Source organism: Leucopleurus acutus (genome assembly GCF_964270905.1).
Source record: "Leucopleurus acutus genome assembly, chromosome: 10".
Lineage (NCBI taxonomy): Eukaryota > Metazoa > Chordata > Mammalia > Artiodactyla > Delphinidae > Leucopleurus > Leucopleurus acutus.
The window spans coordinates 5,371,459-5,395,003 of record NC_139153.1 but is presented as its reverse complement, the minus strand read 5'-3'; the positions used below and the strand labels follow the sequence as shown (position 1 = coordinate 5,395,003).

The window sequence follows — 23,545 nt, the reverse complement described above, 5'->3', positions numbered from 1 at the left end:
TTAAGATATAACACTAAAAGCACAAGCAACAAAAGAAAAACAGATAGGGACTTCCCTGGTGGTCCAGTGGATACGACTCCGTGCTCCTGGTGCAGGGGTCCCAGGTTCAATCCCTGGTCAGGGAACTAGATCACACATGCATGCTGCAACTAAAACCCAGCACAGCCAAATAAATAAGTAAACAAAATATTTTTTTAAAAAAAGGTAAATTGGACTTCAACAAACTTAAAAACTTTTCTGCTTCGAAGAACACTATAAAGAAAGTAAAAAGACAACCCAAAGAATGAGGAAAAAATATTTGCAAATCACGTATCTGGTAAGCGACCTGCATTTAGAATACAAATATTCTATAGACTACAGAATAAAGAATTCTTAGAACTCAATAATTAAAAAAAACCACAATTTAAAAACAGGCAAAGGATCAGCACATTTTTCCAAAAAAGATATAAGAAACAGCCAAGAACATGAAAAGGTGCAACATCACTAATCATTAAGGAAATGAAAATCAAAAACACAATGAGACAGCACTTCACATGGCTATTATCAAAAAGAAAAAGAGAGGGAGGGAGGCATTGGCAAGGATATAGAAAAACTGGAACTCTTGTGCATTGCTGATGGGAATGTAAAATGGTGTAGCTGCTACAGAAAACAGTATGGCAGTTCCTCAAATAATTAAAATTAGAATTACTATTGAATATATGATCCAGCAAGTCCACATCTGGATGTAGACCCAGAAGAATTGAAAGCAGGAACTTAAAATATTTGCACACCCACATTCACAGTATTATTCACAACAGCCAAAAGGTGGACGCAAGCCAAGTGTCCACTGACCAATGAATTGATAACAAAATATGCTATATACATACAAGGAAGTATCATTCAGCCTTAAAAAGCAAGGAGATTCTGGACGTCCCTGGTGGCACAGTGGTTATGAATCCATCTGCCAATGCGGGGACACAGCTTCGAGTCCTGGTCCGGGAAGATCCCACATGCTGCAGAGCAACTAAGCCCATGTGCCACAATTACTGAAGCCCACACGCCTAGAGCCGGTGCTCCACAACAAGAGAAGCCACCACAATGAGAAGCCCACGTGCAGCAACGAAGAGCAGCCCCCGTTCGCCGCAACTAGAGAAAGCCCGCGTGCAGCAACGAAGACCCAACGTAACCAAAAATTAATTAAAAAAAAAAAAGACTAGCCAGATTAAAAAAAAAAAGGCAAGGAGATTCTGATATATGCTACAACTTGGATGAACCTTGAGGACATTATGCTAAGTGAACCAAGCCAGTGATAAACGGACAAATATTTTATGATTCCACTTACATGACGTACCTAGAGTAGTCAAATTCATAAAGAAGGAAAGTAGGATTTAAAACAAAGAAAGAAAGTAGGATGGTAGTTGGCAGGAACAGGAGGGGAGAGTGGGGTGGGGAGTTTAAGGGTAGAGAGTTTCAGTATGGGATGATGAAAAAGTTCTGGAGATGGATGGTGGTGATGGGTGCAACATATTGTAAATGTACTTAATGCCACTGAACTATGCGGTAATTTATATTATGTGTATGGTACATGGTGGTAAATTTGTTATGTATATTTTACCACAATAAATTTTTTAAAAAGAATGTTTATAGTTGCCTAAACCTACCATGTCATTAAAAAAAAAAGATAGCATGTTGATCATTACTAGTCAAAACACCATTAAAGTCAACGATACTAAATTTGGAGGCACTGGGAAAGCCCATGCATCTCCATAGACCTTGTGGCTTCATCTTAAAAATAAGGTACGAAGGACTAAATCAGACCTACTTCTAGCTTGCAGTCTCAGGACCCCCGTGAACTCCAAATGTTATATAAAAAAAAAAATCCTCCCTGGAATTCCCTGGGAGTCCAGTGGTTAAGACACTGTGCTTCCACTGCAGGGGGCCCAGGTTCAATCCCTGGCAGGGGAACTAAGATCCCGCAAGCCGCACTGTGCAGCCAAAAAAAAACCTCTGGTTATTTCTATTTCAATATTTCCAAATAAAACCTAATAAATTATTCTTTAACCTTTCAAAAGTCTGCCCAGAACAACAAAAATCATCAGGCTTCTCTCTCTCCTGCAGACTGGAATTATAGGACTTAGACTTGCAGGTTATTAGAACCTTAGGACATCAGAATGTTCATAGCAGCATTACTCCTAATAGCCAAAAGGACATCAGAATGTTCATAGCAGCATTACTCCTAATAGCCAAAAGGTAGAAACAGCCCAAATGCCCACCAACTGATGAATGAATAACTAAAATGTGGTATAATCTTCCCTAGGTATCTGCAAGGGATTGGTTTCAGGCCCCCCTGCAGATAACAAAGTCCAAGGATGCTCAAGTACCATATATAAAATGGCATAGTATTTACATATAATCTACACACATCCTTCCATACACTTTAAATCATCTCTAGATTCTTTACAATACCTAATACAATGTAAATGCTACGTAAATAGTTGCCGATAGGTGACAAATTCAAGTTTTGCTTTTTGGAACTTTCTGGTAATGCCTTCAGGTAAACAGCATTTCCCAGGGAAGCTCTTCAGAGTAAGGAGCCCCAAACATGACTTCATATCTCACTGGCCTCCAGTGAGTGACTCTAACCAAATCATTATATCCAAATGGCTGGCCTTTACTGACTGACTGAAGCTAATCAGTCTCTCCACTAGAGCTAAAGATGGGGTCAATCTCATTAAAATGGCTCAAATGAATGGCTAGGTAATAAGGATAAGGGCTGACAGTTCCTCAGAGAAAAATATGGGATACAATTACAATGAAAGGGGGAAACAGAAACAAACAACAGGTGTTCACTTCACTGGTTAACAGGTGTTCACTGGTTTACAGGTGACAATCAGCAAGATCAAGGGATTAAAGGAAGGAGCTTAGAGAAATCCTTAAATTGACCTACTGTACATACTCTTAAAGGTATAATCAAAACTCAGGTGATACATTTAAATTCAAGCTTCTCAGATATTGCCACTGTTTATAAAATACACACACGTGACCAATCAGGCAAGCAACATGGGTCTTCTTAAGCCCTTGTAGCTCTGTTCAGCAAATCTCAAGGGAAAATACTTGAGCATGCAGGGGACAAGATACCAGACGTTTTCTTGTTCAGTGGCTTCTCTGGAACACATCTATCTCTAGGACCAGGAAAATAAAATTTCCAGAAAGTGAAATATGAGAAAATATAAAAGGAACAGACTGGGCTTCCCTGGTGGCGCAGTGGTTGAGAGTCCGCCTGCCGATGCAGGGGACACGGGTTCTTGCCCCGGTCCGGCTGGGCCCGTGAGCCATGGCCGCTGAGCCTGCGCGTCCGGAGCCTGTGCTCCGCAACGGGAGAGGCCACAACAGTGAGAGGCCCGTGTACCGCAAAAAAAAAAAAGAAAAAAAAAGGAAAAGACTTGACAGATAAAGAAAAACAAAACCCAGCATCTTTTAGGCATCTACTATGAGCTACGCAACACCCTGAGCAGACAGGTGTTTATATGCTATTTCATTTAATCCACATAACCTCAAGTTACCTGCCTCCTCTGCAAAATATGGAGTTGGAAGAGATGACCTATAATGATCCTTCTAGCTCTAACACATTATGATGATTCTAGTGCCATGAAAATCTAACATATGTTAAACTTTTCTGATATAGAATATCCTTCCCTAGCTTTCCAAACAGACTATACTTCAACTTTCTCTTAATGATTTATAAGTTACTATGAGTAACCTCTGGCTATCTACAGAATATAAATATAGTAGATTTTCCTAAGAAAACAATTTTACTCAGACTTGAGTGACGGAGGTTAATAACGTAACTAATATTTTAAAATATTTTTATAATACACCTGTTTTGAAGTAAAATTCAAAAACCAAAGATTTAAGATAAAACATGACTTCAAAGAACTTTCAGGTTTAAAGAGTAGGCCTTTAATCTAATTTTAGTGGTAGTTTGATGGAAAAGTTTCAAAACAATAATGATAATGAATGTAACAGACAACAGAGTTCTGTGTCTCCTTTCTATTCTTCAGGTATTTCTTACACTCTGGTTGCCAGTGCCACTTCTGACTTGATAGTATTTACACCTCTATGGACTCCCCTACTCCTCAGCATTTGCTACTGACAACCCGATATGAGAGAGAGAGATAATCAAGCCTATGTATTAAGGAGCACAACAGAAGAGAAAGAACCTAGCCTACTAAGCTAGAAAGGGCCTAGCCTACTGAGTAATGAAAAGGCTTCAGGACAGGCTTATGTGCATGGTCAAAGCTACATTCCAGAAGATTAAGGCTACCAAAAATCCAACATTCCTGTAAGCAAGGTCCTCCTACACACTTGGTCTACAAAACTGTACAGACTCTTACGGTAAAATTTTTTAACACCCAAATTATAAATTCTTAAACTCCATGAGAACAGTGACTCAGCTTTGATAACCTCTGTATACTTAACTCCTAGAAGAGTACTTGTTGAACGACTAAATAAACTGAGCTTGCACTTTGAAGTCAAAGAGACCTGTTGATGAGTAACCTTTTTGGCTGTGTGAACTTCGGCAAAAAACATCTAAGCCTAATTTCTTCATCTGTAAAGTAAGCACAACTATATTTTAAGAGGTGGCTATGAGTAGTAAATGTAACACTACAAACTATGAAAAATTCACTGTCTGGTACACAGTGGTCACTTAATCCATGACAGCTATTACCACACGATAGCTATATTACTATTTTCGGTAATAATAGTGCTTATCCACACAACAAAGTAACCTAGATATGATCCTTGATTCCTTTAGTATTTTCCTCGCCCACCACATTTAATCATCCATCATGTACTGTCAGACCCTCCAAAATCCAACTACTTTAACCCAACCCAACCAATCTAACCTAAAGCACCATTTCCTCTTGCCTAGATTACACCAGGAGTCACAATGTCCACTCCCAAAGCCTCTAAATCTATTCTCTACTGAAAAACCTTAAAACACAAATCTGGTCACACTATTGCTCCACTAAAATCCTTATTTTAAGTGTGACTGGTTCCCTATCACACTCAAAATAAAACCCAAATTCTTTAACTATGACCTACAAGGCCTTACATGACGACCTGGCCTCTATCTTCCTTCTTCACCTTATCTCCTACCCTTCTCTCTCGTTCACTTTATTTCTATCATACTGGCCTTCTCGTTGCTAGTCACTTCTCGTCAATCATGTTTCCACACAAATGTCACTCCTCAAAGGGGACCACCTTGACCATCCTGTTTTAAGTGTATCCTGCCCCTCCCCATCATTCTTCTCTCTTTACCCAGCTTTGTTGTTTTCATAATACTTTATTACCATCTAATTAATACTTTGAAATTACATTAGATATCTGCCTAGCCAATGATTGTCTGCCTACCCTACTAGATAGTATGCTCCAAGAAGGTAAGTTCAGTTCATCCTAAAAACCCCATCACCTCTAACAGTGTCTAGCATACAACTGGCCGTTAAAGACACATCCTGAATGAGTAACAAATGCTGGCACCTGGGTCCAATGGGTGCTGAGTTCTAACAGAAATCATCAGTGCATTTATGAACCACACTATGCTGAGGGGCTACACCCTAGGACTAGAACACTGACAATTGTGGAATTCTGCAACTGTAGAATCGGCACAGTGTAACTGCTGGCTGGCAGTCAGCTAAATTCATTACAGCAGCTCCATCAGAGAAATCCCAGACAAAAACCAGCTGATTAGAGCCAGCTGAAGCCATTATGTAATTCTACTATGCTTGAGTTATTTCCAAAGTTTGATTTACTAGTATTGTTTGGCATTTTTCTTCATAGTTGTTTTATTTTAAAAATAAAACCAAGCACCATTCTTGTTCACCTGCTCTGTCACACTAAACTGTAAATGTGTTCCACCTACACACACATCCATTTGTCCTAAATATACACTACTGAAAATAAAACGTCGTTTTAAACCACAGTGCCCCTGCTAAAGAAATGTAGAAGTGTGTTTTTAAACATGCCTAAGAGCATGTAGAATGCAAAAGAATGTGTAGAAAGAGGATTTCAGATGGAAGGAGGGGACTGCTCAGCTTAAAGGAAATACAATAATTAACAAATATTTGGAGTACATGTCTCAAAACAAGAATGCTTTCTTAAGCATAACCAAATTATAGTTTAGATTCTTGGATGTTAATCTAAAATATTCCTCATATACATAAGTTGTCAACCATGAAACCGATCAGCAAAATTAAAGAGGAAAACAAACTTAAAATTTTGTTAGTTTTCAGCAATTTCAGAAAGTGCAAAAGCTAAAATCTGGGAAAACTGCTACATTTTCACATCAGGTTTCCAAACGATTCTAGAATCAGACAGTAGTCACCACTTTCTCTGTATTTGCTATGGGCCAAATACCATAGGCCATGATGTTGTAGCCCTAAAACTAATTCTCCATCTTAGTAAATGATGAAGCCGATTTCTCAATGAATAAAAAACAAGTGACTGTTGAATGTCAACAAGTTTTACATGCCACACCTAATTAGATGATTAAAATGATAAAGTTCGCAAACTCTTTTTTAAATAATTCAACTATAGGAATGTTTAAAAAAAACTCAGCTTTTACAGCAAATTCATATTTCTTAAAATCAAGAACACATTCCTGGGGGTTTCCATGAACAATATGCACCAGGACAGCCAAGCAGGAAGCTCTGAAGAAAGAGAACAAACAGAATTTTCATCTTACACTTCCAAGAAATAAGTTTATCTTTTTGAAAGTCTAAACACTGGTAAAGCAAGGTACAAATCCTCCTCATAATACTGCACTTTTGTCATCAGGCAACAAATCAAATGGGCAGTAAGAGCACAGTACCTACCACTCAACTCCCAGGCATTAACAGAGAAGTCACAAACATTCTCTCAGCTAAGGCAAAAAGCTTTACTGTATTTCCAAAGTCTGCAGAGTTCTGAGCACTCTTTCCACAATTCTCATGCCCCAATCTACACAAAACACCATGTGACTGAGAAACTGGTTATAGCAGGAAGGGACACTCTTGGATATGCAAACAAAGTAAGAGAGTAGTAAATATAAGGGCCATACTATGTTTGTGAAAACTGACAAGAATTTCAGAGAAATCAAGTTATTTCCTAGTACAATTCCTAACAAGTGACAGTACAAAGGACACTTGAATAGTTTATTCTAAACTCAAAATCAAGAATACCAGGTCATGATAAAGGCATTTTAAATGCAACACATTCATTTCAGCCTTCTCACCCTGTGACCCAGCTCTAGCAATAATTTCAATGAACTGCTGCATTCAGAGGCATTTCTAAAAATGAATAAATAGCACCAGATTAATAAAATAGTAATTATTAAGAGATTCATTATGCTGGGAGAGTCTTATTTTTTGCTCTTTTACTTTACCAGACGCTATAAAAAACATTTTGAAAGCAAGACTGTTTCAGGTGCAAGATTATTAGGGAGCAGCACACGTACAAAGTACTATTAAAGAGCCTCAGGACAAGTCAAATCTGATAAGACCACAATTATGAAAATACCAGTACTTAGGGTATAATTTTTTTAAGCGATTTGAGTCCTATGCTTAAGGTCCATCTACCACCTTAAAGCCTAATCTGAGGCATACATGTTTGACTGGAAATGTTACTCTATCAACTTCTGGAGATACCTCAGCAGAGCACTCACTCAACATTCCTCATCCATTGTCTTGTCACAGTTACTCTCCCGAAGGGTTAGACACCTTTGGACCACGGTAAGAAAAACCAATTATAACAACCCTGATTAATTCAGGAAGCTCTTCAGGAGTTCAGTGTGCAAGAATCAAAAAGTCCTAAAACTTCTGCCTAAAAGAGTCAAGAGGCAGTTGGGCAAACTTGGGGCTAAGGTTGACTTTGTTTCACCCTCTCCCTACCTCAGCCAAGCCAAACAGCCAAATAAATTTTACTATCCCCTCCTGACTAGGGACACACACACACACACACACACACAAAATGTAAATATTTTCACACAGAGACATTCTAAATTTTCTTCAAAATGCCTCAGCAAATCAGCATTTAAAATCAGTCTAAAAAAAGCCCTCACTTTTGAGTTTTTATTCAAATACTTTTTTTTTTATTTTTATAAAAATTTCATTCAAAAATATTAAAGTGGTAGAGCAAAAAACACCTATGGCAGCTAGCACTTTGGCGTTGAATGAGATTTTAAAGAAATTCTTAATCTACCTAAACTCTAGTTTCTGAGAATGCAGCAATGCATTCTGTGGTTGAGATTGATTGCAGATAGTTTACTTCAAACAGGACAACTTAAAATTTCACAGAACTTTACAGTTTATTCCTCTCCACTATCTCATAGTGCTGTTAGAATTAAACAGACTAAAAGCAGGTATTATTCCTCTTTGTAAATAAAGAAAATGTGAAGTTCAAAAGATCTAGTGACAGTAAGGGAAGCAAAACAAACAATTCAGGTCCTCAGACTCTTAAATTACAGCTCTATTTTAACACACTGATTTAAAACACAAAAAATAATCATTTAACATTGTTACTATTACACTACTTTGAAATAATTACTGTTTATTGTTTATAAGTGATTCATCAGACCTGTATGTGGAAGAAAGGAAAATATGTTTTGTATATCATAAGCAATTTAAATTTACTTCATATTTAAGAGATTTTTATCTCATTTCTAAATAATAAATGATTTACCTTAGAGCGGTTGTATTACTAATGCATTTTCTCACATGACCTTTCTTCTTATCCACTAAATGATACAGAATAGAGAATGTATGAAATATATAATAATATATAATATATAATAATGTATGAAATATATTATATAATATATAATCTTTTATTCAGAAAGCTCTTATTCAAGACAAAAATAATGAAGTCTAAATTGCTTTTTACAGCTCTGTAGCTCAGGGGTTAGAGCACTGGTCTTGTAAATTGCCTTTAAGTTATTCTTCTTTATCTTCAATCCAAAATTTTTCTCCCCAGAGTTGGTAATAAATACAGCTTAGATAAAATAAAATCTCCATGTAATTAGAAGACTGCTGAACTACAAACCACGACTCACTATTTCTGAAGATTAGTCAATACAAAAGAATTCCTATACATCAAAATAACCTGGGCACTGCCCTAGAGTTAAAATTCTGTTGTAATATTATCTAGCTGCTGTGAGTTTCTCCTTGGTTTGAAAGCAGAGAAAGGAGGAGGAGGAACTGGTAGCAAGAGCTTTAAAAGACTACGACTGGTATAACTGACCTGAATCCACTATGGTGTCTATAGTTTTAAATAGCCTTTGATTTACGACACCTAAACTTAAGATTTACTTGTATTTCATTCTCCTCTACTCAGCATGTTTTATAATATGTGAGAGTTAAGTAACACATGAAACACACAGTGTTGGCCTGAGACAGTAAATGTTCCCTATTATCATGATATACAACAATCAGGAACTCTCCTAGATAGCCCTTACACCTCCAGCCTGGGTTTTTCTGAGTTAAAAGCCTAAAGCTCTTAACCGCTACTGGTACTGTCTTCCAAAATTAAGTCCCAGGTTGCAAAATACAGATCAACTGTTTAGCTCTCACATTACTTGGGGGAATAACACTGGCAATATGCTATCTTGTTCATTTGATCTTTGCAAATTGTCTCCATATTCCCAGAGATCCTCTGCAGAGACTGCATGGAGTAATAATTCCAGATGCTTTACCCATTAGTCTATAACTCGGAACCTGTGAGTAACATCAGCACGCTCCTAAATTACCTACAATTAACCAATGTAACTTTTTGGAAAACACCTCTCTCTCTGCTTGGATTTATGATTTCCTCAAAAAGCCTATTTTTTTTCCCCATGATAGGAGAAATTAGACAAGATTTACTATCAAAGAGAAATAAATCAAATGCTATGTACAACTTACAGTGACAATGCTTAAAAGACATGTAAAATACCTCTTTCACTGTTCTTTAAGTAAAATACAGTTAGAAGTAGCTCTATTAACTATATATGGTATACAACTTTATCTGAAGTATATGTCAATTTATATTTTAATCAGTTAATTAAAATATTCTAACTCTGTATCTTCCTGGTAAATCAGAAAATTAGAAAATAGGCTAAGAGTATAGAGTAGGAGAAATGGTAGCAATGAAATAAACTTAGTTCATTGATTTTTAATAACTCCAACAGCCATTCTGATCAGAACACTAATACTATTCCAAAGACTTGTGTCTACTCAGTTTTGATTACTTAATCGCCTAATGAATCTTTAAAAATTACAAAAGCCAACAAATCATTTCAGGAATATTTCCACTAAGCTCACTCTTCAGAGTATTACCTATCATATAAAATTCTAAGCATCTTAAACATTCTCATAAGAACTGGCAAAATTTGCACAGAAAACTTTCCAGAGAGGGAAGTCTCCCCATTAAATGGTAAATGTTTAAGATAAAACATTAGACGGGTATCCCCAATCACTCCAAACTTTAGATTAAAGGCTTCAGTGTGAGCCCACAATTGTTTTATACAAGTGATTAAAAGTTCCTAGAACTTTATGAAACATTGATTAGTGGTGGAGAGAAACACATTTTGGAAAGAAGAATACTTTTTTTTTAAATTTATTTTTGGCTGCATTAGGTCTTCATTGCTGCATGCGGGCTTTCTTTAGTTGCATTGAGCAGGGGCTACTCTTTGTTGCGGTGCACGGGCTTCTTACTGCGGTGGCTTCTCTTGTTGCGGAGCACCGGCTCTAGGCGCGCAGGCTTCAGTAGTTGTGGCACACGGACTCAGTAGTTGTGACACACGGGCTTAGTTGCTCCATGGCATGTGGGATCTTCCCGGACCAGGGCTTGAACCGGTGTCCTCTGCATTGGCAGGCAGATTCTTAACCACTGCGCCACCAGGGAAGCCCCAAGAAGAATACTTCGTAAAGTGCTATTTTAAACTAAATCCCTAAATTAAATATGTAAGATTTGAAGAAAAGTTTTCACATACGAAGTCATAACAAAGTGATTCCTTATCATCTTACAGAAAAAAAGTAATGGAAGTAATTATTTCTACTCAAGTCAAAAAAAAGTTTAGGAAGGACAACTCTTCAGAAGGGATACCTCTGAAGGCTCTATGAAAAGTACTTGGGAGAGGCAAATTTGATTAAGACTTGATCCCGGCCCTCAATAAATTTATAATTTAGATGAAGAAGTAATACAGGGATGAAGTGGGGTTAATCATCTAAGGCCTATAAGAAAGAAATGGAACTACTCTAAGTCATAAAGAAAATTATAAGGCAGACGGCATTCCCAGAAACCTAACAAAAACAGTAAGTTTGTATCACATCTAGAATTTAAATTCTAAGGTGCTGATAGGATGTATGTAGGATGAAGTCAAAACTAACCCAGAAAATCTCTCTCTCTAATCTCTCCTTAAGTAGATGGCCTATATTTAGGGTATTTACTCCATCTGTCTCTGTGTTTCTTCCTCTTTAAAATAAGGATCACAATGTACCTACATCTTCAGGCTGATGGGAAGATTAAATGAATTAAGGTAGGGCTTCCCTGGTGGTGCAGTGGTTAAGAATCTGCCTGCCAATGCAGGGGACACGGGTTCGAGCCCTGGTCTGGGAAGATCCCACATGCCACAGAGCAACTAAGCCCGTGAGCCACAACTACTGAGCCTGCGCGTCTGGAGCCTGTGCTCCATAACAGGAGAGGCCGTGACAGTGAGAGGCCCACGCACCCTGATGAAGAGTGGCCTCCGCTCGCCACAACTGGAGAAAGCCCTCGCACAGAAACAAAGACCCAACACAGCCAAAAATAAATAAATACATTTATTAAAAAAAAAAGAAAAAAAAATGAATTAAGGTAAAACTCTCAAAAGAACCTGGCATATAGTAGTTAAGTCAACAAAGGTAAGCTATTATCTTTACGGACCTTTTTTTAAAAATGTATCTTTAGACACAACAATCACACTCAATTGTGAGACGGTCAAACTATAAGGCTTGGGAGAATTGAGAATGACAAAAGAATAGATTCACTTTCTTCAGCTGCAATCAAAATCTCACAAGAACATAGACTCAGTATGAGGAATGGTGGCTAAAATTGCCTGCGTTATTAAAACACTTTTTTTGGCAGGGCAAAAACATAGATGAATACTCGTTTTTTGTTTGGTTGTTTTGTTTGTTTTTGCCGCACCAGGTGGCTTCCGGGATCTTAGCTCCTTGACCAGGGACTGAACACTGGGCAGTGAGAGAACAAGAGTCCGAACCACTGGATCGCCAGGGAATTTCCTACTCATATTTTAATGTATTTATAATGCGACTTCACTCTTGATTTCTCCTTTAAGCTCATCCCTTTGTTCAATCCAGCCTTGGTCCATCTGAGAGACTGGGTGATCAATTTTTCAAGATTACTCCAAGCTTCCTTTAAGGATTAAGTGTTTTGTTTTGTTTTGTTTTAATTCAGTTGGTCACACAACACTGGAAAAAACCCACCCTCACACATAAAAAGTTTCTGCTGAACAGAACAAACACTTAAATAAAATGTCATCTTGTCCAAGCTAGGAAACAATAATATGTCTAGTTTGGAAATGGCTTAACTACAGTTTCCCAACCAGTTCAAAAGGGCACTCTGATGCACTGCAAGGTGGTGTGTGTGTCAATATTTTGAGTTTTCTCACCCCTCTTTCTCAATTTCTGACCACAAACTGGTAACATCATCAGATGACTGGCCAGCATACACGAACATGAAAAAATGTGATACTCTACCCTTCTAATAGTTAGCAAGCAGGGCCGCCGGAGTTTAGAAAAGAGTCTAACTTTTTAAAAGGGTAATTAATTTCAAAACAAGTTAATCAGCTAGTCCAAACAATTATGTTAAAGCAATCAGTTCCACAATGAAAGACATCTGGAGCCAATTTTATTTTTAACTCTTACTTTTTCATTATTTTCATTTTAAGTCACTTTGTCTGAACTCTTTTTTAACCCAAGTTTTACTTTTCATCTCCAAATCAGTCATTGCTTCTTCATTTAGGCAGCAACTGCTCATTTTTAAATGAAAAGAGCCAATTACAAAGTAAAACCATTAACACAAGCATGAAAATACATCAATGCACAAATAAAATATGGTTTAGGAATGATCATTTTGATGGCTGGGTAATAATGAAGTAAAAAACGCCTAGTCAGTGGAAGGGGATGGAGAGGAAATAAAAACCACGCAGAGGGGCTTCCCTGGTGGCGCAGTGGTTTAGAGTCCGCCTGCCGATGCAGGGGACACGGGTTCATGCCCCGTTCTGGAAGGATCCCACATGCCGCGGAGCGGCTGGGCCCAAGAGCCATGGCCGCTGAGCCTGCGCGTCCGGAGCCTGTGCTCCGCAACGGGAGAGGCCACAGCAGTGAGAGGCCCGCGTACCGCAAAAAAAAAAAAAAAAAAAAAAAAAACACGCAGACATCTCATCCTGCTAATAAGTTAATGCCTGAAAACACTGACTTAACCTTGTACCAATAATTTCTGTTCCACATAAAAGGCATCAATTTCAGTGGCAAGTCCTGCATAATTAACAAGTGACTTAAAAAACAGCATTAGCTTTCCTCAAAAATAAAGACATGAAATATAAAATAAGTGAATCCACTATTCTGCACACTAGCATCTCTCAATTGGACAGACACTGAGATTTATCCTCAAGATAGGAGGTACTCCTCCAGGTTTACAATCTTGCCAAAGCTATTTCAAGAAGTAACCATCTGATTCGGCCATTTCTCCTACAATGCATTCTGGAGTCAATGGCTTTCATACACAGAAAGATTCCCTAGTCTTCAATGATACCCCCAAAGGTAATAAATCACCTTGCTTGTTTTAAGAACTAGTAACAATTACAATAAGGTATACCTGTAAAACTGATAGTATCACTTGTTTCCCAGAAAATATTTTAAATCAACTTTTCAAGAATAATTTTCTTGAAACAAGGAAATGTGCAGAAGTTTTCTCTGTAAATTAGACCATTGAATCATTAAAGCCCTAAATTATACCCAGCTACTTTGCCACAGGAGCAAAAAAACAAAATACGAATATGTAACCTATGTAATTATACACCAAAGTCTGAATGCCTTAAGGAAAAGAACTATACGCATTTCCTACATCCTGTTATACTCCATCATCCACTATAGTACCTCGCACAAAATTAGATGCTTAAATAGCAGAATAAAATATTAATGGAGAAAAGCTATAATTACAATATTTACCCTAATTCTTTTCCATGGATATTGAATCACTATCTACCACATAAAAGTACTGATATATACAATCTAAAGAACCAGAATGCCTCTCTGTATACTGCAACCTGGCAGAGAACTGAGTGGAAAAGTATAAGGAGCACTATCATTTAACAATTTCTAAGAATCTATTTCAACTGCTAATTGCTTCGAAGAATATAAAGTTAAGAAAGACAGACCTGGCCTTCCAAGAGTTTTTAAAGTAGAAGAAAAAAAATCATCATTTCCCAAAGACTATGTGCTATGAGCTTTCAGGATGACAAAGAGGCCTACAACAAGATGTGACAGCTTTTTTTTGTGTGGCGATGGGGCGGAGAGGCGTTAACTTCTTAAGAAAACTGTAAGAATTTGGAGCATGGAAAGGTCACTTATAGCTCAAGTGGAGGAAGAGGTAGACACTAAAGAATGATTTCATTGTAGTATTTGAACTTGAAGGGGTAGCATTTTAATAGACGCATGTAAATGTTTTTCTTTATAAAAATGGAGTCTTATTGTACATATTTTAGTACCCTACTTTTTTCACTTACTATATCTTACCACCCAGGATTAACTGAAATCATCTTTTACAGGTTAACTGAATACATTTTAGATTAAAAGGGGATGAGGGTAGGGACTTCCCTGGCGGTCCAGTGTAAGACTCCTCGCTTCCAATGCAAGGAGCTCGGGTCTGATCCCTGGTTGGGGAGCTAAGATCCCACATGCCACGCAGCCGCCAAGAAAATTAAAGAAAAAAAAAGTGGGGGGGAATGAGGGTACAAAGAAGGTAACTACAACAACTGTATGTACCAGCTTAACAAAAAACTTTTTTTTTTTCAAAAAATGAGTCACTAATTGTGTAATTAATTTATCTCTTTCAAGAACACTGTATACAAATACATTTATAAGGAAGGAAAAAGTCCATGCGATGCAAATACAGCCAACTTCCTAACCTTCTGGTTTGACCATTCGATCTAATCAGCAGTGAGAAAAAAGCCTAGAGCCACTTCACATCCATTAGGACAGTTACTATCAAAAAACAGAAAATAACAAGTGTTAGCAAGGATGCAGAGAAATTGCAACTCTCATGCATTGCTGGTGGGAATATATAATGGTTCAGTTGCTGTGGAAAATAATTTGGCAGTTCCTCAAAAGGTTAAACAGAATTACCATATGATCAGCAATTCCACTCCTGGGTATATACTAAAAAGAAATAAAAGCAGAGACTCAAATAGATACTTGTAAACCACTGTTCATAGCATCAACCTTCACAAAAGCCAAAAGGTGGAACCCAAGAGCCCATCAACTATTGAATGGATAAATAAAATATTTTATGTGTGCACACATGGGAGCATACACATACATACACACACACACACATACATAATGGAATATTATTCAACCACAAAAAGGAATAAAATTCTCACACACAATATAATATGGACGAACCCTGAAAACACAGTAAGTGAAATAAACCAGATACAAAATTATAAATATTGTGTGATTCCCCTTATATGAGATACTTGGACTAGGCAAATTCACAGAGAGAAAGTAGAACAGAGTTTACCAGAGGGTGGAGGTAGGGAGGAATGAGGAGCTATTCTATAATTGTTACAGGGTTCTTCTGTTTGGGATGATGAAAAAGTTCTGGAAAAAGATTAGTGGTCATGGTTGCACAACACTATGAATGCACTTAATGCCACTGAGTAATACACTTAAATATGGTTAAAATGGTATATTTTATATTTTGTATAAGTTACCACCACCACCCCCCCAAAAAAAAACCCGAAAGGGTCCATTTTGCATTGTCAGACAGCTAGATAAATACTAGTCGTGAAGGACATATCTATTCTCACATTCACACTTCTCTAATTCCAGTCCAGACTAAGATCAAGGAAGGCAGAAGAGTATCATTTATCCCCTCATTCTCTCTGGCTGAAACTTTCCTCCACATATAAAGCCTATGAATGCAGAAGAAAATAGCCAGTATGGCAAGAGTGGCTTGAACCAATGAGTGAGCTGCCAAAGCAGGCAAATGTCCTCAAGGAGCTGGCAGTGAGAACCCAGAGCACTCTATTGATAAAGCAAAACAGACACGGTAATTCCTCCGACAGATGTCTAAGTTACAAAGTTCTGAGTATGAGTTTAATAAGTAGTATACCCTTTTAATTGTAAGCATTTGTGTGGTGGGCAGTAGGAAGGAACTAAATCCACAGGTGATTAACCTCTGAATCTCTACTCATGCAATTAATGTTTATTACATAATCAAGAGAAAGTTTTAAGAACTAGAGATTTATAAATAAGACACGGCTCAGCTCTAAGGAGCTTAAGTTTAGCCAGAGATGTAAGACATCTATACAAAAAATTCACTTCAATAAACATCATTTAGCACCTTACATTCAACAAATTGAACTGAAATCAGGGGGGCCAGCCACTGTGCTAAACTCTGGGTATTCAAAGATGATTAAGATACAGTCCTCCGAGAAAAGATGAGAGGTAAACAAACACTTTAATAAAATATCAATACGTCACAATACATATAAAGTCTACAGTGCATGGTACCGAAAAGTACATACAGAAACCCTGTTAAGTTTAAATAAAAGGTCTTATTATAAAACCTAATATTAAATGTGGTAATTTAGATTCAATACTTTCACCAAAGCACACAGGCCTGGTCCCTCAGCCTCTCAAATTTTTTCACAAATATCAATAAAGAAGGACTTGCACATTGACTAGAAAGCATTAATTTGAGTTGATAACCTAATGGGATGATAAGCTCACAAATGACTATACGATAAAGACCATAAGAAAAATAAATGCAAGGGTTTTAAGGTGGGGTTCAAAGAAGGAAACAATGAGTGAGAAGAAGAGAAAAAGATCGGGAAATGATATTTAGAAGATGGTGTTCAAAATGACTCTTAAAAGAGGAACAGATAAAAGTGAGGAAATCCTGTGAATCTCTCCTCATTAGATAAGGTCGCTGAAGGCAGGAACTTACCTAATTCACCCTCCACCACACTAGCCTTCTGCACCTACTTAGGTGCTAAAAAAAAATGGCTTCTGAATTCCACTGAAGATAGTAAGAGGAATCCACATTAGCAAGACATAGAAGCAAGAACTGTATGCTTAGTCTGAAAAGCAATGGAGACTCTTGGACAATTTGCCAAAGGAAGTAAGGCCAGCACATCTACGCCTGAATATTCTTGTATCATCACAAAACAGGAAACATAAGAACCCCATAACATATTTCCCTCCATGAAAAAAAGCTGGGTATCTGGGAAACAAAGGGGAAAGCAGAATTACTCTGCACAGCATAACTTTCTGTATTCTTTGAATTTTGTAGCATGTGACTGTACTACCTATACAAAATATTAATGAAACTCAATTTTTAAGATTCTACACATTTAAAAAGTGAATCTGGCAATAATGTGAAAAGTGTACTGGCATGGGAAGAAATAAGAAAAAGAAGTTCAATTCAGAAGTTCTAACAACAGTCAAGGCAAATACAGCATAAAAGCCTGAACTAATCTGGAGGAAGTAGAAAACAGGTGAAAGAAGCTCAAAAATATAGTTGTAAGTGTAATCTGAGAGTGACTGAATGGTTTGGAGGGACATAAGGGCCCACACCACGAATAGAATTTAACTTTATTATATGTATTTTTCTATTATAAGCCAATATATTCAGAGAATATGAAGAGTATAAAGAGGAACATTATCCGTATTTCTACTGTTTAACAACCATTGTTAACATCTACATGTGTTTTCTTCCTATGGGTAGGTTTTGAGTTTTTTTAAAAAGCTTGAGATATAATTTACATACCATACACCTCACCCATTTAAAGTGTACAATTCAATGGCTTTTATTATACTCACAGAGTTGTGCACTCACCTCCACAATCAATTTTAGAAAATTTTCAATACTTCAAAAAAGAAACCCCTGTCACAGTCACTCCCCATTGCCTACTCCCTCCAGCCACTGGCAACCACTAATCTACTTTCTCTGCAGATTTGCCTACTCTGGACACTTCATATAAAATGAATCATACAATATGTGGTCTTTTCTGACTAGCTTCTTTCATTTAATATAATGTTTGCAAGGTTTATACATGTTGGAGAATGTACCAGTACATCATTCCTTTTTATTACTGAGTAATATTCCACTGTACTGTTTCGTTTTTTAACACAACTGTAATCATTTGGATATAGCATTTCCCGCGTCATAAATGCTTCATATACGCCACAGTTAATGAAAAGCATAGGGCCCCATAAGTGGCTGTACCACAGTTTACTTAATCATTTTATCATTGTTGTACATTTGAACTTTTTCTAGTTTTTTCCTACTGTAAACAAACTTTCTTAAATGCAAATGGGAGTTCCTTTCTGAATGATCTATCTGGATCCAGGGAAATGCCTCTCCCAAAAACTCTGAGCTTCCTAATGAGATTTGCCACACAGAACAAGAATCATGTTCTAAGGAAAACTCAGTATTTCATCTACCCCAAACCTAGGTAAAGGACAGATGTTAAAAGCTATCTGAGATTGAAAAGTATGCCTCCACAAAACCCAGATTAAGAATGTCATAACTTTAAAGACCTATTATCAAAGTTAAAACATTAACTACCCTGATTCTTCCATCAGAAATGTTTATGGGTGGAGAAAGGTAAATACTTTGTCCAAATATGATGCCTAGAAAGAAGTAGCTTCAAAGAAATCAGACTACTTTTGCCTTCCCTAGCAGGCTGGAAGAAAATAAATAGGAGACAACATCTTGACTACAACAGTAAAGATGCACTTACTCTTGCTACTTACTGGATCATAGTAAGTGAAACCCAACAGGTAGAAAGATGTCATCGGTATAGTCTACAAGGGTCCTCAGAAGCAATTAGACATATTTGGTTCCCTAAAACACTGTCATTGCCTGCAGCTTCCCATTCATTAACCAAAAATGTAAACAGTTTCTAAATCACAAAGGTTTTGATTCCAAACTAGTTTTAGGGTTGTTAATCCCCACCCAGTAAAATCCCTTAGAATCTGATCTAAAAATAAAACTCTGTGTCAAGTGTTCCTCAAGAAAAACTATGTACACTGATTGGAATGTGAAGCAATTAACACACTTCTTGAGTGATTTGCCAAAGAGACTTGAGATAGCCTGGGCCAAAACCAGTAACAAAGGAACAACACCCATTTGACATTTTCCTTGGTTAAACTGACATTCTAGGAGTAGTTTTAGAAGAAAAGCTAACAGATCTGAAGTTAACTATTAAAATCATTGCGAGCTACACAAGTATTCTGGGAGAAAAGGAGGAACAGAATGACTCAACCACCGTAAAATTAAAGATGAAAATTTTGATATGTAATTAAGGAATTTTTACTCACAACTTTAAGGCAATACCCAGACATTACTATCCTGAGGATTACAGGCAAGGCAGTTAAGCCCTATACCAGAAATACTAAGTGAATTATAACACAAATATCTAGTATCACATTTTCAACCTGGTCAGTTTAGCAAATAAGCATTCTTATACATCCATACACATACATAAATATAAACACACTCTCACACACACACCCCAACCTAAATCCTAAACAACTTTATCCTAAATGAACCCAAGTGTTCTCTGGATTTCCCAATTAATTTAGCCAAGGTGAGCAATTTTCCGACTACAGACATTTGTTATGGAGAACTGACTTCCATGACATGCACAATTTAAAAAACAGAAGACCTTTTAATAAGTCAAAGCTCGATTTTGTGGTTTCATTAACCCCCATCCCGCTGTGACATTACTCCACTGCCTTTCAAAGACAATATTTAAAATTCTCTTCTGCAAGTCAACATTAAGGCATGCTGTTTGGCTAACAAGCTCCTCCCAAGACCAGGATTATTATATATGGCCTACTATGTTAACATGCAAACAAAAGCACTCTCCCATGTAACATTTTTCTACTTTAAGCAATAGGTTATTAACAAAGTTTTACCTGGAATTAAGATGTGATAGAATCATGCACCTACTACTAACAGGCTATTTGAAATAGTAATTTCAAGTTATTAATTATATTTTCCATTTAATAAATAATCTGGTGCTTCTGAAAGTCAAATTCAACTTCCAAGAAGTTGTTTCATCTTCAGAGCAAACTCCTACTTTGGATTTCACAGACGGCATGTTTTAAACTAAAAGCAACCAGTCTCAAAGCAGTTATAATACAATACTTAATGTTTAACCTTTCTCCATTTCATCTTTTAGATACTTTTCATCATAAGTGACCAGCTTAACCTGCTTCTCACTGTTTTCTTCTGCTAAACCAAATCCCACAAAATATGTTCTAATGTATTTCACTCAAGCCTTCTATTTTGAAGGCATGCACACCTTTTAAACTATTTGACAAGAGTTTAACAAGACTAAGCAGTTCCACTACAACTTACGATCACAAACACCGCATACCTAAAAGATAAGCTTTTACAACAGAAAGAGTAACAGGTTAATTTTCCCAAGTATCCAGTGTTCAACTGGGTCAAACTGTCTCTGTTGCATTTTCAACAGCTTATCCCTTGAAGTGATAAGGGTGAAAACAAGCCAAAAGGTTCTCCAGTGGTATATAATCATCACAACCCAAGAAAGATTTAGGAACTGCTAGATTAAGTCCGTTAATACCATAATAATCACTTTAGCATAAACGTTAATCAAAATACAGATCTTTGGGGAAAATTATGTTCATAGAGCTAAAGACTTTATAACAGAATTGGAATCCACGGAATCAATCCAAAGAAACAGTTTACTATATAAAACATTTACTTAACTAAAAATATACTCACTTGCATTCTACAATTTTTCAGATGTTTCATATAATCTGCCAATTTCTAAATGACTGGGGAGCATGGTTTACATTGTCAACAGCCACTGAAAATGTAGTATTAGTAGAGTGTACTACATTTATAAAATCAACATTTTTGTTAGCAAGTGTAACTTTAGAAGAAACGTTTGCAAGAATCCCTAGGAATATGAGTTCAGTTCGTTCACCACAATGCAAGTACAAAACATTTGACATAAAGCCCGTATCAAAATGTTCTTAACTGGGTTTAACAAAGTCAATCTGTGCAATTACTATCAGCTTTAACATCAACAGGAGGAGGAAATAAAGTTATCAGCAAGAAAAGAGAATTAGCAACACTCGTTTAAAATAATCCCAATTAAATCAACTAGTTCACTATCTTCAACAAAGATCCTTCACAAGCTAGCCAACTTTTGTTTCAGACCCTAATCTCCCACCACTTCCTTCCTGCACCCCAAACTGCTTGCTGCTCCCCAAACTCCTGCACGTCTCCGTGCCTCTGAACCAGCTGTTCCCTCAACTTAGCATGCTCTCCCCTCCTCCTCACCTGATGAGCACTTACTCATCAGCCCAAACCTCAGCACAAAAGTCCCCTCCAGTCTACAAGCTTCCTCAACTCCCCCAGGCAAAACTAGTTGTTCCAAATTCCCAAGACACTTGGTAAATCCATCCTAATCACAGCGCACAGTGTTCACGCCTCGGGAGCTAACAGAGGGCAGACTCCCTCCAGCCCGGAGAGGACGAATCAGGCAGAAATGATGAACGTGCGCTGAATCCATTCCCTACTAGGACTGGGTGATCCTCTAGAACCCGGCCACATCTCGAGGAGACACAGGAGACCCTATCATTCTTCCCACCAGAGAGTGAATACCAGGGGGGCACACCCAGAGCCCTTGAAAGAGAACAATGAATGAACAGAGCCGCCTCGCCTCTCCTGATGTCCAAACTCCTCTCTCTGGGCATCGACTAGCTCTGCAGAGCCTCTGCAGCTGCAGAACTGAAGCGTCCTGGAGGCTCTCACTTCACACACAAGACCCCTGGATCTTCATTCCAAAGGCATCCCGGGGCCAATCGTCAGTATAAGCACCGCAAACGTCTCATTAGGTACCCGCAGAGTCCTGAGACCCAAGGGGAGGCCCCTATGCCTTTGTGGTGGGGCATCGACCCATTTCCTCCTCCCGTCCCTGACTGCTCTCATCTTCCGGAAAAGGGTGTCACTTGAGAGAAGATGCAAGCCCGGGTCCCCCACTCCGCGGCCAAAAAAACATTAGCCCATCTGAGTGACAACACTCAGATCCGAGACAGCTCTGGGCGGTTTTTCCCGTGGCCAAAATATAAGGAATGTACACCAGATACAGGGGTAGTGCCGGCACGTTTCCCCAAAACACCAGGAAACCTGAGTGGAGATGTGGGAACTCGGCTCGCCGGCCATGACACCGGGCCCCAGGGCCCCCGCCCGCCCAGCGCCACCCGGGGTGACAGCGGCCTGGCCCGGGCCCTCCGCCCGGCAGCCGCGGGGCCGCTCCGTCAGCGCCGCCTTGGCCGGGCCTCCGGGGAACCCGGCCCCCTCAGCCCCGCCGCCGCCCGTCTCCCCCGGCATCCCGGGCCCGGCCCTGCAGCCTACCTGAGGGAGCCCGGCCGCCTCTGTGTCCAGTCGTCCGGCAGTGGCGTCTGGTCCGCTCCTCTTCCCCGCGGCGGGCGAGGGAGCGGGAGGCGGTCACATTCGGCGCGTCCCCAGCCCAGGGGACGGGGCCCCGGGCAGCCCTCGCATCGTCGCTCTCGCACTCCGCACCTCAGGGCACACACCCCAAAGCCCGGCCAGCTGGCCCTCTTCGGGGCCAAAGAAGAGCGGCAGGGAAGCCTTCGCTTCTCACGCTCTTTCTCGTCTTACTCCCACCATCTAAGATGGCGGCCCCAGCGCCCGCACTGAAGACGCCTTCGGGCGGCCCCGGCAAGCGAGCCCTCCACTCGGTGCTCCTCCTCCCGACCTGCGACGCCACCAGCTCTCTGCTTCTGCGTGAGCTCGCCAGGCGGCGGACTTCAAATTTGGCTCGGGTATCCATCGCTCTGGCCTGAACTCAGGCCCCGCCTCCCAGGGGGCGTGGTCTTGCCATCTCCCTGGTCGCCATTTCGGAGCCGTGAAGGCAGTAGGGCGGCTCCTCCCTGGCCCCGGGTTGGCAACCGGGAAGGGCCAGGATTTGGCTGCCCTGAAGGAGCCTGAGAATTGGCTGGGGGAGGAAGGCCAGCTTGCCGGCATCGCGAGGCCCAGAGATAACCAGACGTGCCCGAGGACGCATAGCACAGAGGACCGTGTCCACCTTTGGCCCGTCCTCCCTGGAATCGGACACATCAAGTGGCAAATCGCAACCCATCATGCGGGAAAGTCCCTAAACTTTTCTGAGCCTCAGTTTCCTCACCTGTAAATTGAGGGTTCCTCTCCCCCGTCAGACTGGCAAAAAGTTTAAAAGACTGATAATACCCAGTCTGGT

The 23,545-nt window shown here is 39.1% G+C and overlaps 1 protein-coding gene across 1 annotated transcript in view; it reads right to left on the bottom strand.

Moving 5' to 3' along the window:
• Window positions 1-23,020, bottom strand: part of RAF1 (Raf-1 proto-oncogene, serine/threonine kinase) — a 73,483-nt gene extending 50,463 nt beyond the window's left edge. Inside the window, exon 1 of the mRNA XM_082847646.1 lies at window positions 22,681-23,020. The gene's annotated coding sequence lies outside the window, so the exon portion shown is untranslated. The remainder of the gene's footprint in view (window positions 1-22,680) is intronic.
• Window positions 23,021-23,545: the final 525 nt, after the last annotated feature.